The 16844-nt window shown below is 46.2% G+C and overlaps 1 protein-coding gene across 2 annotated transcripts in view; it reads left to right on the top strand.

Moving 5' to 3' along the window:
• The window catches only part of SAMD12 (sterile alpha motif domain containing 12), a 909099-nt gene that overhangs the window by 192314 nt on the left and 699941 nt on the right, over window positions 1-16844 (top strand). The window lies entirely within an intron of this gene.

The raw sequence follows: 16844 nt of genomic DNA, 5'->3' as shown, positions 1-16844 counted from the left end.
GATTCTGAACCAGAAAAAGCAACTTCAATCGTTTAATAAGAACATCCATTTTTCTGCTCATGGTAAACTGTGCCCTTTATGTCATTGGTTCCCAACGTGGGGTATGCACCAGGATATTTAGGGGTATGTGAAAAAATTGAATAATGGCAGAAAATGGTATATATGTCAACAGTGTAAGACAAGATACAAGACAAAAGTTTTGGGTGCTCTCTGCTTACAGTAATTTCTGTCATTGTTTTAAGTCATGTGACTAATTTTTCAATTTCATTATTGGTCCATCTATGCAGACACAGCCAGGAAAATTAGAAAATAAAAGTTTTTGGAAAAACAATTTATCACTATCATCCCTTTGGCCGCTTAGACTATGCCCAGATCTCCCTTGCTTGTAAAGAGGCTGCCTGTCACAGTTCCATGCATACCAACAGTACAGGCTCAGTCTTTTTGTGAATTTATTGCAGAAAACTTGAACGGGGTGAGGGAAGGGGAATAGGGTGCAGGATACTCCAAAATGTCAGGAGACATTAATAGGAGGACAAACTTCTTTGCACAAATCCCATAGCATTATCCTTGACTGGAGGTAATAGGAAACGGCCTGTAACTCTAGGTCTCTATGAGAGCAGACCCAGTTTATACAGTAACCCCTGCCACTCACTTTCCTCTACTATGAGGCACACCTGAGAGTCCAAAAACCAGGTCTTACAATGTCCTAGGAGCTGTCTGCCACCGAGCTTCCACAGGACACTCTTCAATGAGGGAGATAAAATATCTTTTTCCTAAAACACATTACAGCCAGACAGTTAGTATTTTTGAAGGGAAATGTCAGTGAGTTCAGGATTTGTTTCTCGATGACAAGTCTCCTTTGAAAACAGAATGGCAGGGCCGTCTTTTCGCATGGGCACACTGGGCAGTTGCCCAAGGACCCTACTTGCCTGAGAGGCCCCACCTGCCCAGCGACCAGGGGCGTCGGGAGGAAATGGGTCCCCAAAAAGCCCCGGGTCTCGTGTTTCTCATGTAGAATTATTAGCCCCGAGTGTAAACATCCAGTGATTGGTGGGCAAGCAGGGGGTGTGCGGCCGCAGTGAGAGTGGAGCTGTCAAATCTAAGCACTGATGCTTATATTCAACAGCTCCACTCTCACTGCGGCCGCAAGCCCCGAAACCGATATGCAGGGCCCCTTCGTCCAGTGCATAGAAAACTGCCTGTATACACTGTGACTGCTGGCTGGGGAGGAAGGTGGCGGGACCCATTGCAACTACTGCATGTGCACGGTTCCAGTGCATGGTGCAGAATATCGCTGCTGGAGGGGGTGCATGGCGGGTGGAGTGCATGTGCAGGGTGACAACAGTGAACCTGTTGAACATCCTGCCTGGCTGTCCTCTTCTCTCCCGTGTAACTCCTCCTTCCCCCACCCCCGCTTTCATCCTTACAATAAGCAGGTAGAAGATAGAATGTCTGAGCAGAAGGCGTGAGCTGTCCAACTTTTCAAGTTAAAAAGCCTGTGATTTGTTGCTAGGGGCGGTCCCAGCAACCAATCATCTGTTGTGTATGTGTCAGGAGAGGGATCAGTGTATTTGTCAGGGGGGGATCAGTGTATGTGTCAGGAGAGGGATCAGTGTATGTGTCAGAAGGGGGATCAGTGTATGTGTCAGGGGGGTCAGTGTATGTGTCAGGAGAGGGATCAGTGTATGTGTCAGGAGAGGGATCAGTGTATGTGTCAGGAGGGATCAGTGTATGTGTCAGGAGGGGGATCAGTGTATGTGTCAGGAGGGGGATCAGTGTATGTGTCAGGAGGGATCAGTGTATGTGTCAGGAGGGGGATCAGTGTATGTGTCGGGGAAGATCAGTGTATGTGTCGGGGAAGATCAGTGTATGTGTCAGGAGGGATCAGTGTATGTGTCAGGGGGGATCAGTGTATGTGTCAGGAGAGGGATCAGTGTATGTGTCAGGAGAGGGATCAGTGTATGTGTCAGGAGGGATCAGTGTATGTGTCAGGAGGGATCAGTGTATGTGTCAGGGGGATCAGTGTATGTGTCAGGGGGGATCAGTGTATGTGTCAGGAGGGTTATCAGTGTATGTGTCAGGAGGGATCAGTGTATGTGTCAGGAGGGGGATCAGTGTATGTGTCAGGAGGGGGATCAGTGTATGTGTCAGGAGGGGGATCAGTGTATGTGTCAGGAGGGGGATCAGTGCATGTGTCAGGAGAGGGATCAGTGTATGTGTCAGGAGAGGGATCAGTGTATGTGTCAGGAGGGATCAGTGTATGTGTCGGGGGATCAGTGTATGTGTCAGGAGAGTGATCAGTGTGTGTGTCAGGAGAGGGATCAGTGTGTGTGTCAGGAGAGGGATCAGTGTATGTGTCAGGGGTGATCAGTGTATGTGTCAGGAGAGGGATTAGTGTATGTGTCAGGAGAGGAATCAGTGTATGTGTCAGGAGGGTGATCAGTGTATGTGTCAGGAGGAGGATCAGTGTATGTGTCAGGGGGGATCAGTGTATGTGTCAGGAGGGATCAGTGTATGTGTCAGGGGGGATCAGTGTATGTGTCAGGGGGGATCAGTGTATGTGTCAGGGGGGATCAGTGTATGTGTCAGGAGAGGGATCAGTGTATGTGTCAGGGGGGATCAGTGTATGTGTCAGGAGAGGGATCAGTGTATGTGTCAGGAGAGGGATCAGTGTATGTGTCAGGGGGGATCAGTGTATGTGTCAGGGGGGATCAGTGTATGTGTCAGGGGGGATCAGTGTATGTGTCAGGAGAGGGATCAGTGTATGTGTCAGGTGGGATCAGTGTATGTGTCAGGGGGATCAGTGTATGTGTCAGGAGAGGGATCAGTGTATGTGTCAGGAGGGATCAGTGTATGTGTCAGGGGGATCAGTGTATGTGTCAGGGGGGATCAGTGTATGTGTTAGGAGAGGGATCAGTGTATTTGTCAGGGGGGGATCAGTGTATGTGTCAGGAGAGGGATCAGTGTATGTGTCAGGGAGGGGGATCAGTGTATGTGTCAGGGGGGATCAGTGTAGGTATCAGGAGGATCAGTGTAGGCATCAGGGGGGTCAATGTAGGCGTCAGGGGGGTTAGTGTAGGTGTCAGGGGGACCAGTGTAGGTGTCAGGGGGGTCAATGTAGGTGTCAGGGGGGTCAGTGTAGGTGTCAGGGGGGTCAGTGTAGGTGTCAGGGGGGATCAGTAGTGTAGGGGTCTGGTAGGTAAGTTTATTGGTCAGCATGGAAGGGCACCGGTGAGCCAGGCAGCAACCAGCAAGTGAGCCTAACACCCCCCATCGCCGCGCCGGCCTTGGACTTCGGGCTGAAGCCCCTGGTCTTTGTCACACCTAGCAATGCCCCTGCCAGCGACCCCAGCCAAGCATCATTCAGATGTCATAAAGTTCGCTGCCACATTGTGCCAGTGCTGTGCGGTGTGGCTCCCTCACACGCGCGATCAGTCCCGATATCAGTCAGCGTCTCAGCGGCGGGCAGTGTGCAGTGTGAGTCAGCTGTGAAGAACGGAGCCAATGCTTTCTTTCTGTGTAGTTCCAGCTCTCCACAGGCGGAGTGATATGAAATGCACTCCGCCTGTGACAGATACAGGAAGCATCGGCTCTGCTCTCTAATGCATCACACTTCCACGTCTCAGAGGAGCCAGGCAGCAGTACCCACGCCAGCATTAATACCCACCAGCACCAGCAGTATCCACGCCAGCATTAATACCCACCAGCACCAGCAGTACCCACGCCAGCATTAATACCCACCAGCACCAGCAGTACCCACGCCAGCATTAATACCCACCAGGCAGCACCAGAGTGTGAGTGTGTACATTTATATATATTTAGTTTTTTTTAGTTGTATAATTTAGTGGTGAAAGTTATTAGTGCCCCCCCCCCTCCAAGTTTCGACTGTAATATCTTATGTGTCCCTCTTATATATCAATCTTAGAGTTGCCACTAGTTCGAAGAAGTGTAAGAAAGGTGAGGAAAAAGAAACTTTATTACGTGTTGGTGAAAATAACCTTTAGAGGAAAATGAAATGTAATGAAATGCAGAAATGAAATGTAATGTTTTGAGTGAGTCAAAACCATTGACTTCAAGCCAATTATAAAGGAATTCTCTACAAAGAAGTATCACAAATTTAATAAATAATTAGTGCTTTTGTACTGTCCCATTTCAATCTGTAATTTCTTGTTTTTCAAGCTTGTGTTATATTGTCCAAACGTTGTGTTAATGTTTAAACACTGATTTTGTTGGAAGTACCAATAAATATAGCCTTATTGATAATTTGCATTTTTATTCTCGTGCGTGATTGTGTAGAAAAGGGCCCCAGTGCACTGTATTGCCCGGGGGCCTATAATGCTCTTAAGATGACACTGAGTATAGGTCCATTGAAACGTTGGCAACCAACCAGATAGTAGCTGTCATTTGTCTATTGCAACTCTCAGAGTCCAAGTACAGGAGCTGCATAATGAAACTGCAAAGGGAGGAGCCTCTGGGGGAATCCAGGATGGAAAAAAGATCTGGGGGTCCTAGTAGATCACAGGCTTAGTAATGGCATCTTGAGTATGCTGTCCAGTTCTGGTCACCAGTCCTCAGAAAGGATGTGCTGGAACTGGAGAAAGTTCAGAGAAGGGGAACAAAACTAATGAAGAGGACCTCAGTTACAAGGAATGACTACAAGCACTAAACTTATTCTCCTTGGAGAAGAAACGTTTAAGAGGAGATATGATAGAGATATACAAATCTCTCAATGGTGATTCGGGCATAGGGAGGAGACCATTCAGTCTTAGGGAGCTTAAGAAGACACGCGGCCACTCAATGAAATTGGAGAAAAGCGGTTTAACCTTAAACTGCGTAAGAGGTTCTTTACTGTCAGGACGGTAAGGAAGTGGAACTCCCTTCCACAATCAGTGGTATCAGTGGGAAGTGTTGATAATTAAAAAAAAAAAAAAAACTCTGCAATATACAGGGGAAGGGATATGGGATGGTTTTGACAAAAACACACACATCCAGGTTGAACTGGATGGACTGGTGTTTTTATTCAACCTTACCAACTATGTAACTAAACTCCAGTTAAAAGAAAGTTTTAGGTTTTATTATATCATAGTGACATGAGGGTGTTCTTTTTTTTCACACTCCCCTTGTGGTCATAAGCTTTGTTAAAGTGGAAGTAAAGTTCTACACATTACTTTTACCTATAGGTAAGCCTATATTAAGGCTTACCTATAGGTAGTATAAATATCTCCTAAACGGGCACTGTTTAGGAGATATTTACATTACATGCAGCCAGTGACGCCACTGGCGCATGCGATCTGAAGAAACAGCCAGCCGCGCCGTTCCTTCAGAGCCCTGCGCCGTAATCGGCGGCTCCTGCGCACATGCGTGGGAGTCATGTCATCACTGCTCCGGCCAGCAATGTGATTGACATCCAGGGTTCCTCGAATACAAAAAAAGGGAAGTGTGGTGGACAGGTGCACTTCAGCCATGCCTGAGGTGAGCAGGTAGGCTCTGCTCTCTGTGTGCATCTCAGGACTTAAAGTAGGACTTAACCCTCATATACTTTACAGCCAAGGAAGCTGCCATTTTAGCCTCTGTTTGATCTGCAGTTGCCATGGTACTGCATGTGATCAGTTATGACCCCAGCCAGCCATCTGATGGCTTAACAGCTCAGTTGAGGGCGCAAGCAACTGAAGCAGTTCGGCATACATTAAATTAACTTTTTTTTTTGGAGACATTTGGAGACAATGGGTTTCGTTCCGCTTTCATTTTTAGTTTTGACCGGACTGCGCCTTTAAATTCAGATGAGCTTATTCAAACTTTACCTATGTATCAGTAAATGTTGTTATATAAATCACGCTGTAATTTAGCATCCGTTCTGTAGTGAGTTGCTCTTGCACATTCCTGTAAATTGATTATCAAACACAGATAAAGGTAGACAACAGCTACCAGTAAATGCAAAGCTTTCAAAATTTCCCGTTTACTGCGAGAACGCGTCTCCATTCGCATGGCAGCTGTCTAAGTGATAAATAGTCAACTGTTTTTAATTTAGTGAGCACTCCATCAATATTCTGTTAACCAAGCAACACTGAATCATCTCCCCGGTAAAATATAATGTGATAAAGCAAATAAAATTGGTTTTAACTTAGTTAAGTCATGCTGAGCTTTTAAAGGAGATTTGGCAATTATATTTATACTGCATTTTATGCAGGCCTTACATGGTTAGATGTTGATGGGCAATATCAGATAGTACCATTAGCCGATCGTTAAGTTACATGATTGTGGTAAAAAATCTGATTCAGCTCACCAACTAAAACTAACGTAATTTCAGCCTTATGCCGCGTACACACAGCGGAATTTCGGCCCGCAAAAGACATGAGATTTTTTCGTCGGAAAATGTGACTGTGTGTATGCTCCATCTGACTTTTGCTGGCTGAATTCCAGCCAGCAAAAAATTGAGACGCGAAAAATTCCTACGCATGCTCGGAAACAATTCGACGCATGCTCAGAAGCATTAAACTTCATTTTCTCGGCTCGTCGTAGTGTTGTACGTCACCGCGTTCTTGACGGTCGTAAGTTCAACGAACTTTTGCGTGACCGTGTGTATGCAAGGCAAACTTGAGCGGAATCCCGTCGGAAAAGCTGTCATATCTTTTTCCGACGAGAAGTCCGACCGTGTGTACGCGGCATTAGAGTATGTTCACCTTTTTCTTGAAAAGTGAAAAGGTGAACTAACTCCAAATATCATGGCGAACCCTCTGGACCTGATGGAGGTGATGCCTTGGAGTGTGTATCCGTCATAATTCTCGCAATGAGGAGTGCTCATTAGTCAGTACAGCCACATGACCAGTAAAAAGCACATCTGATGCCGCGTACACAGGAGCGGACGTTTCGACCGGACTGGTCCGACAGACCGAGTCTGGCGGACAATTCGACCGTATGTGGGCTTCATCGGACCTGCAGCGGACTTTTTCGGTCAAAAATCTGACGGACTTTAGATTTGGAACATGTTTCAAATCTTTACGTCGGAACTTCGCTGGACCCAGTTCCTATCGAAAAGTCTTCTCGTCTGTATGCTAGTCCGAAGGACAAAAACCGACGCTAGGGCAGCTATTGGCTACTGGCTATCAACTTCCTTATTTTAGTCCGGTCGTACGTCATCACGTATGAATCCGTCGGACTTTGGTGTGATTGTGTGTAGGCAAGTCCGTTCATTCGGAAAGACCGTTGGAAGTCCATCGAAAGTCCGTCGGATAATCCGCTCGTGTGTACGCGGCATAAGGCTTCATCTTCCAGTAAGTTGTCCCTTAATGGAAGAAGAAGCCTCGGATGCACTTCTCATTGGTCAGCACAGTGACCTTCGGTCACACGGTCATGCTTCCTTCTTCTGGGATACCTTACTGGAAGAAGAAGCATCAGATGCTCTTCTCATTGGTCAGTGTTTTTCTTGTGGGACACCTTAATGGAAGAAGAAGCCTCAGATACGTTTCTCATTTGTCAGCACGGTTACCTTCAGTCACCACTGTCACACTTCCTTCTTCTGGGGACACCTTTCTGGAAGAAGAAGCCTCAAATGCTCTTCTCATTGGTCAGCATCCTTATTCTGGGACACCTTAATGTAAGAAGAAGCCTCAGATGCGCTTCTCATTAGTCAGCGTGGTTACCTTTAGTCACCACTGTCACGCTTCCTTCTTCTGGACACCTTACAGGAAGAAGCCTCAGATGCACTTCTCTTTGGTCAACATGCTTGCCATTGCAGGAATTATGATGGATACTCACACAAGGGCTGTGTATTATGGTGTACAGAGCACTACACCTCCAACATGGAACATGGCAGGTACTATGTGCAGCGGGGTCCAGAGGGATGGCCAGGATATTTGGAGTTAGTTCACCTTTTAACTTTTTGTAAAAAGGTGAGCTTGCCAAGAAAATGCATGTTTAATACAAAAAACTGTACTGGAAATCATGTTTGTAACGAACTCTCAGGATCATCTTTTCCCTCTGCCTGCTCTAAAACCATTGGATTTGGATTCATTCATAAGAGAAGCAGATGTGTGGGTGGTCTGCTACACCAGATTGACAAGCCCTGTTCTACAAGTTGTGATGAGACCACAAGCAGTGTAAATGATTACTTTGTTGCTATGGGCACTTAAGCTTTAGTGTTCATTTTCTCCAGCTTGTAGAAATCATCTTCACAGTCTAGCAGATAATATACCCGCCAGGGGCTTACCGTGTCATCTCACAGCAAGGATACTTATCGCAGCATCTAATATAAAGCCACTAGAGGGCACACTTACAAAACTATATACAGTATGAAAAAATAGCATAATGAAAATATAGCATTCAAATAAAAATGTTAAAATAATAAAAAATACTTTTAGCTAAACTTAAAACTCAAAACGGATACTGTTGAATTCCAGGCCGACATAAAAATATAACTTATAGCAGGGGTGTCAGACTAAATTTCATTGTGGGCTGCATCAGCATTATGGCTGCCCCTAAAGGGCCGGTTGTATCTTTAAGACTATATAAATGTATATACTCTTTATCATATTAGATAATTGCCCCTGCATTTGATTATTACTGTGCGCTATGTACAGAGTGTTGGTGTTCAGGAGTAAGCTACATACAGAGTGCAGAGTTCAGGAGTGTGCTGTATACAGAGTTCAGGAGTATGAGGCGTACAGAATGCAGAGTACAGGAGTAAGCGGTGTACAGAGTACTGAGTTCAGGGGTGGGCATTGTACAGAGTGCAGAGTTCAGGGGTGCGCTATATACAGAGTGCAGAGTTCAGGGGTGGGCTGTGTACAGAGTTCAGGGGTGCACTGTGTGCAGAGTTCAGGGGTGGGCTGTGTACAGAGTGCGGAGTTCAGGGGTGGGCTGTGTACAGGGTGCAGAGTTCAGGGGTGGGCTGTGTACAGGGTGCAGAGTTCAGGGGTGGGCTGTGTACAGGGTGCAGAGTTCAGGGGTGGGCTGTGTACAGGGTGCAGAGTTCAGGGGTGGGCTGTGTACAGGGTGCAGAGTTCAGGGGTGCGCTGTGTACATGGTGCAGAGTTCAGGGGTGGGCTGTGTACAGAGTGCAGAGTTCAGGGGTGGGCTGTGTACAGGGTGCAGAGTTCAGGGGTGGGCTGTGTACAGGGTGCAGAGTTCAGGGGTGGGCTGTGTACAGAGCGCAGAGTTCAGGGGTGGGCTGTGTACAGAGTGCAGAGTTCAGGGGTGTGCTATGTACAGAGTGCAGAGTTCAGGGGTGTGCTATGTACAGGGTGCATAGTTCAGGGGTGGGCTGTGTACAGAGTGCAGAGTTCAGGGGTGCACTGTGTACAGAGTTCAAGGGTGCGCTATGTACAGAGTGCTGAGTTCAGGGGTGGGCTGTGTACAGAGTCCAGAGTTCAGGGGTGGGCTGTGTACAGGGTGCAGAGTTCAGGGGTGGGCTGTGTGCAGGGTGCAGAGTTCAGGGGTGGGCTGTGTACAGGGTGCAGAGTTCAGGGGTGGGCTGTGTACAGAGTGCAGAGTTCAGGGGTGGGCTGTGTACAGGGTGCAGAGTTCAGGGGTGGGCTGTGTACAGGGTGCAGAGTTCAGGGGTGGGCTGTGTACAGGGTGCAGAGTTCAGGGGTGGGCTGTGTACAGAGTCCAGAGTTCAGGGGTGGGCTGTGTACAGGGTGCATAGTTCATGGTTGCACTGTGTACAGAGTGCAACAGGACAGGACAGGGACAGGAAGTGAATGGAAATCTCCCCAATGGGATATAGATGGCAAATGCAAGAAAAACAAACAGAAAACAGCTGATCAGGGTTATAGCCCTTTTCTACTCTATCTAAAAAGAAAAAAAGGTTTTGCTTTTTGTTCACCATTATTGCAGATATTTATTTTTAAAGAATTGTTTAATGGTAACAACTTGCATGGGTAGCTGAATCTATCTGAATGTGAACCTTCTGCAATCCCTTGCACGGCAGTACTGTGAGTGGCAGCAATTTTAATCAGCTTTAAACAGTCTTCATTTACAGTACATATGTAGCTTTTTGTCTGGAATTCTGTGAGGGTTAAACGGGTCTTGCTATGACCTCCTTTTCTGCTGTAATGAAAGCTGTTTGAAAAGCTTTGCAGGCTTTTGGCAATGTTAAATGTACAGTTGTTTCACCTCTACTTTTCGTCACCTTTCATTATCCTCCTTACCTACTTTTATAGCAGTTTGTCTTTTGTTTTTGCTATATAAAGAATAGTATACCATAGTGTACAAAGAACAACATTGCCCTAATTTTTTTTTTTTTTCTGCTGAACTTACACAGGATGGCCAGCAGGTGGAGACACAGGCTAATGTCTCCAATATCAGTTCCAGCTGGCTTGCTTTAATTTTTTTTTTTTTTCCTCATTTTAAGTCAGCAGGTGTGGGGAGAAAGATGGCCAAAAAATTGCTATTATTATCTTTCTTTATTGTTTTGTGTTGTTATTTCATAGCTTGTATAGGAAATGTTTACATTACCCGTTTTTACCTTATTTTCAGATTTGGCAGATGGAATTCGTTTTTGCAAACAGATGTTTTCGAGGCAATGTCATTGGAATATCTTATGTAGCAATGTTCGGGATTTGTAATGTGGGACGTGGAAAGAAAAATAGATGATCTATTGGAGGTTAAAGAGAACCTTTCCATAGCAAGTAACAAAGTAAAATATATTTCCAGGGATGCTTTGGCGCTGATTCGGTATTATTCAGCTGACGGCCCCCCATACAGTTATGGTGGAGGAGCCCCAAAGTCATCCTAAAAGAAATTTACAAAACTAAATTCTGAGATTCAAAGTCAGACTTCTGAGATTCAGGGCACACAGGGCTTAAAAAATTACCTCTTTTATAGGCATTTGGGTTTTATTTATTTTTCCAGCCTGTAAAAGCATCTCTATGTTAGCCTATGTGTCTATAGGCACACATACTGTAGGTGTTCAAGAGCGCTTACAGGCTGAAAAACCCATCACCAGCGCATTCAGGAGACGAGCTTTTGGGCAGGAAAAATACTTGACACACATAAGCACGTTTAACCTCTTGCTTACTGGGCACTTAAACCCCCCTCCTGCCCAGACCAATTTTTAGCTTTCAGCGCTGTCACACTTTGAATGACAATTGCGCGGTCATACAACACTGTACCCAAATGAAATCTTTAGCATTTTTGTCACACAAATGGAGCCTTTTTTTTGGTGGTATTTGATCACCACTTGGGTTTTTATTTTTTGCTAAACAAACAAAACAGACAGAAATTTTTGAAAAAAATATGAAACATGTTTCATAGTTTGTTATAAAATTTTGCAAACGGGTAATTTTTCTCCTTCATTGATATTCGCTGATGAGGCTGCACTGATGGGCACTGATAAGATGGCACTGATGGGCCCTGATGGGTGGCACTGATGAGTGGCACTGATGGGTGGCACTGATGGGCACTGATAGATGTCACTGATAAGCACTGATAGGTGGCACTGATGGACACTGGTGGGTGGCACTGATGGGCACTGGTAGGTGGCACTGATGGACACTGGTAGGTGGTATTAATAGGCAGCACTGGTGATGAGGCACTGATTGGTGACATTTTTAGGTGACACTGTGGGCACTGATGGGTGACACTGTGGGCACTGATAGGTGACACTGTGAGCACTGATGGGTGGTACTGTGGGCACTAGTAGGTGGCACTGATGGGCACTGGTAGGTGGTATTGATAGGCAGCACTGGTGATGAGACACCGATTGGTGACATTTATAGGTGGCACTGTGGGCACTGATGGGTGACACTGTGGGCACTGATGGGTGGTACTGTGGGCACTGGTAGGTGGCACTGATGGGCAATGGTAGGTGGTATTGATAGGCAGCACTGGTGATGAGACACCGATTGGTGACATTTATAGGTGGCACTGTGGGCACTGATGGGTGACACTGTGGGCACTGATGGGTGGTACTGTGAGCACTGGTAGGTGGCACTGATGGGCACTGGTAGGTGGTATTGATAGGCAGCACTGGTGATGAGACACTGATTGGTGACATTTATAGGTGGCACTGTGGGCACTGATGGGTGACACTGTGGGCACTGATGGGTGACACTGTGGGCACTGATGGGTGACACTGTGGGCACTGATGGGTGGTACTGTGGGCACTGGTAGGTGGCGCTGGTGGGCACTGGTAGGTGGCACAGGTGGGCACAGAAGCCTCTGCAGAGGCTCTCCACGATCGGGACTGATGTCCCTCTCACAGCCACCAGTGATCGGCTTTTCAGCGCGAATAGAAAAAATAGCCGATTACCAGCTCTGTTTACAGCACATGATCAGCTGTCATTGGCTGGCAGCTGATCACGTGGTAAGGAGTCGGGATCGACCCCTTACTCCGATCTGTGATCAGCCAAGTCTCATAGACTCGCTGATCACAGAGTGCGTTGCGCGCGCCCTGCAGGGGGTGCGCAGGCCGCTCGAGCACAGAAGGACATCTATGGACGCCCTCCCGGCAAAGTAGGTCTGCGCTGCAGCCGTCTTTCAGCTATAGTGCGGACGGGAAAAGGTTAAATGCACCTAAGCGTTGATGAGTTTAGGGCTTGAGCATTCATTCATTCATTCCAGTTGCCAGAAAAATGTATATTCTGGCCAATGGAATCCATAAACCCTCAAATACTTATGCCGCGTACACACGATCGAACATTACAACAACAACAAAATCCTCGATTCATTTCCGACGGATGTTGGGTCAAACTTGTCTTGCATACACACGGTCACACAAATGTTGTCAGAAATTCCGAACGTCAAGAACGGGGGGATGTACAACACGTACGACGAGCCGAGAAAAATGAAGTTCAATAGCCAGTGCGGCTCTTCTGCTTGATTCCGAGCATGCGTGAACTTTCGTGCATCGGAATTGTGTACACACGATCGGAATTTCCGACAACGGATTTTGTTGTCAGAAAATTTGAGAACCAGCTCTCAAATTGTTGTTGTCGGAAATTCTGACAAAAAATGTCCGATGGAGCCTACACATGGTCGGAATTTCAGACAACAAGCTCCCATCGAACATTTGTTGTCTGCAATTCCCATCGTATGTACGCAGCATAAGTGCGCCTAAATGCACTTGCGATATGCGGATTTAGGCGCGTTTTCTAAAGATGCGTTCAGAAAAGAAATTCAAACATCCTGTGTGCATGAGGTCTCAAAGTCAGAACTATTCCAAGATTACAAGTCAGAATTCTGCTTTTCTTTTTTTTAATCTTCCTTCTCTTATTAGCAAGAGAGCTTTTGCGGTAGACCTATTAACCACTTGCCTACTGGGCACTTTTACCCCCTTCCTGCCCAGGCCAATTTTCAGCTTTCAGCGCTGTCACACTCTGAATGACAATTGCGTGGTCATGCAACACTGTACACATATGACATTTTTATCAATTTATTTCACACAAATGGAGCTTTCTTTTGGTTTTATTTAATCACTGCTGGGTTTTTTATTTTTTGCTAAACAAACAAAAAAAGACCGAAAATTTTGAAAAAAAAATATATATTTTTCATAGTTTGTTATAAAATTTAGCAAACAGGTACTTTTTCTCCTTCACTGATGTGTGCTGATGAGGCATCACTGATGAGAGCTCATGAGGCTGAACTGATGGGCACTGATAGGTGGCACTGCTGGGCACTGATAGGTGACACAGGCACTGATGAGGCGGCACTGGTGTCCATTGATGAGGAGGCACTGATAGGTAGCACTGTTGGGCACTGATAGGTGACACTGACAGGCACTGATGAGGCAGCACTGGTGTCCATTGATGAGGAGGCACTAATAGGTGGCACTGATGGGCACTGATAGGTGACACTGACAGGCACTGATGAGGCGGCACTGGTGTCCACTGATGAGGAGGCACTGATGAAGCTGCACTGATAGGTGGCACTGATGGGCTCTGATAGGCAGCACTGATGGGCACTGATAGGTGGCACTATTGGGCTCTGATTGGTGGCGCTGACAGGCACTGATGAGGCGGCACTGGTGTCCACTGATAAGGAGGCACTGATGAAGCTGCACTGATAGGTAGCGCTGATGGGCTCTGATAGGTGGCACTGATGGGCTCTGATAGATGGCACTGGCACTGACAGGCACTGATGAGGAGGCACTGATAGGTAGCACGGATGGGCACTAATAGGTGGCACTGATGGGCACTGATAGTTGGCACTGACAGGCACTGATTAGGCGGCACTGGTGTCCACTGATAAGGAGGCACTGATGAAGCTGCACTGATAGGTGGCACTGATGGGCACTGATAGGTGGCACTGGCACTGACAGGCACTGATGAGGCGGCACTGGCGTGCACTGATGAGGAGGCACTGATAGGTAGCACTGATGGGCTCTGATTGGTGGTACTGAAGGGGACTGCGATGTGGCACAGATAGGCAGCACTGGTAGGTGGCACTGATAGTCACTGATAGATGACACTGATGATGAGACACTGATGGGCACTAATTGGAAGCACTGATGGGCACTGATAAGTGGCACTGGTGGGCACTGATTAGCAGCGCTGATTGGCAGCACTGGTGGGCTCTCATTAGCAGCACTGATTGGCAGCACTGGTGGGCTCTCATTAGCAGCACTGATTGGCAGCACTGGTGGGCACTGCTGCCAATGTCATTTTAACAGAGGCCGGTTATCGGCTCTCTTCTTCTCTCCTCACGTTATCAGTGTGAAGGAAGAAAAGCCAATAACTGGCTTGTGTTTACATCCTGTGATCAGCTGTCTATATATACAGTATATATGAAAATTGATCAATCCTGATGTGCTGATCGCCTATCTGATTTCATGAGCCCCAAAAATATCAGGACAGTACAAATACCCCCCAAATTACTCCTTTTTGGAAAGTAAACTTGTCCAAGGTATTTAGTAAGATGCAAGGCGAGTTTTTGTAATTTTGTCACAAAAAAATCAATTTTTTGTCACAATTTTTTTGAAAATTAAGAAATTAAAATGTGGATTTTTTTCACAATTTTTTCTTACGTACTGTCACCAGTGCATTACAGTGTCATCATATGGCAGTGATCAGAGACTGGTGACAGTATGTAAAAAAAAAAAAGAAAAAAATTTTTTTTTAAACATTTTTTTTTTTAAGATTTTTTTTTTAACATACTTTCATTAGAGTGGTTCAGTGTCATAGTGACACTGTATTACTCTGGGGGTGATCAGGGATTTTTTTTCACTGTTCTTGCTTAGGCATCATGTACACTGCTGCTCCTTTTTTTGCCAAAGCCCCTGAACTTGACTCAATAAAAGCCTATGTGTACATGCACACTAATGCCGCATACACAGTCGGACTTTCCGACAACAAATGTTCGATCTGAGCTTGTTGTCGGAAATTCCGACCTTGTGTATGCTCTATCGGACATTTGCTGTCGGAATTTCCGACAACAAATGTTTGAGAGCTGCTTCTCAAATTTTCCGACAACAAACTTTGTTTGTACTTAAGTCCGATGCACAAAAGTCCACGCATGCTCGGAATTAGGCAGAAGAGCCGCACCGGTTATTGAACATCATTTTTCTCGGCTCGTTGTATGTGTTGTACGTCACCGCCTTCATGGCGATCGTAATTTCCAACAACATTTGTGTGACCTTGTGTATGCAAGACAAGTTTGAGCCAACAGCCATTGGAAAAAAATCCACGGTTTTGTTGTCGTAATGTGCGATCGTGTGTACAGGGCAATAGGCTTTTATCAGAATTTAGGAGCAGCAGAGTTTAGGGGCAGTTCAACATCCCTATCCTGAACGCAGAAGAATCGCGCACAGGAGAGGAATGCTTTGGCCAAAAAAGGCCAAACATGTATACGTGCCTAAGTGCCAACCACGTTTAAGGCTTGGGCGTTTATTCATATTAATTGCGAGTACTCTGGCCAGTAAAATGAATAAACTCCAGGAGCTAAACACGGCAAAAACGTGGCACCGATGTTTTTCCGCATTTAGCCTTTTTCTGCTGACAGGAAAGTTACATTTATGCCGCGTACACATGATCGGAATTTCCGTCAGAAAAATCTTGGATGGTTTTTCCGACGGAATTCCGCTCAAGCTTGTCTTGCATACACACGGTCACTCAAAAGTTCTCTGAACTTTCGACCGTCAAGAACGTGGTGATGTATACTAAGTTCAATGCTTCCGAGCATGCGTCAGATTGTTTCCGAGCATGTGTGATTTTTTGCGCGTCCGAATTGCATACGGACAAACACATTTTCGGATAGGAACTTTTCCCGACCGAAAAATAGAGAACATGCTCTCAATCTTTTGCTGGCTGGAATTCCGCCAGCAAAAGACCGATGGAGCATACACACGGTCGCATTTTCCAACAAAAAGCTGGCGGCATTTCCGATCGTGTGTACGCGGCATTAGGGGTGGCCAGTGTACATGTAACCTTATAACAGTGATGATCACTGTTATAAGCAATAGTTTTAACTGTCATGAATGTCTTTAATTACACCACTACGTGGTGGCACCTGTGGCTGCCGCAAGGGTCTTGGACCTCTCCCAGTGAAGTACACAGTACTGCTGTTTAGTATACTACAAAAATCACAGTCTGCCTCATTTCCTGGCTGGAGAATGTCCACATTCATCTAGACCAGCCTTTTTCCTTGGTGGTGGCAAGTGGGAAGAATGCCCCCTTTCTGGGTTGATCAGAATGACACCCTTGCAGTCATACCGCTGGCTCTGTCAAGTGACACTAGACCTGGAACTATGCAGGCACTATTAGATGGGAGGTCCGTTTGCCACACAGCTCAGGGAACCCCTAATCACCTTTGGAGGAACCCTGGTTGAAAATGGATGAACTAGAACCAGGGGTCTCGAACTGGCTGTTGCGAAACTACAAGTCCCATCATGCTTGTAATTGTCAGCCTTG

The sequence above is a fragment of the Aquarana catesbeiana genome, linkage group LG05 (assembly GCF_042186555.1).
Source record: "Aquarana catesbeiana isolate 2022-GZ linkage group LG05, ASM4218655v1, whole genome shotgun sequence".
Lineage (NCBI taxonomy): Eukaryota > Metazoa > Chordata > Amphibia > Anura > Ranidae > Aquarana > Aquarana catesbeiana.
This window is presented reverse-complemented; position numbering and strand designations above follow the sequence as displayed.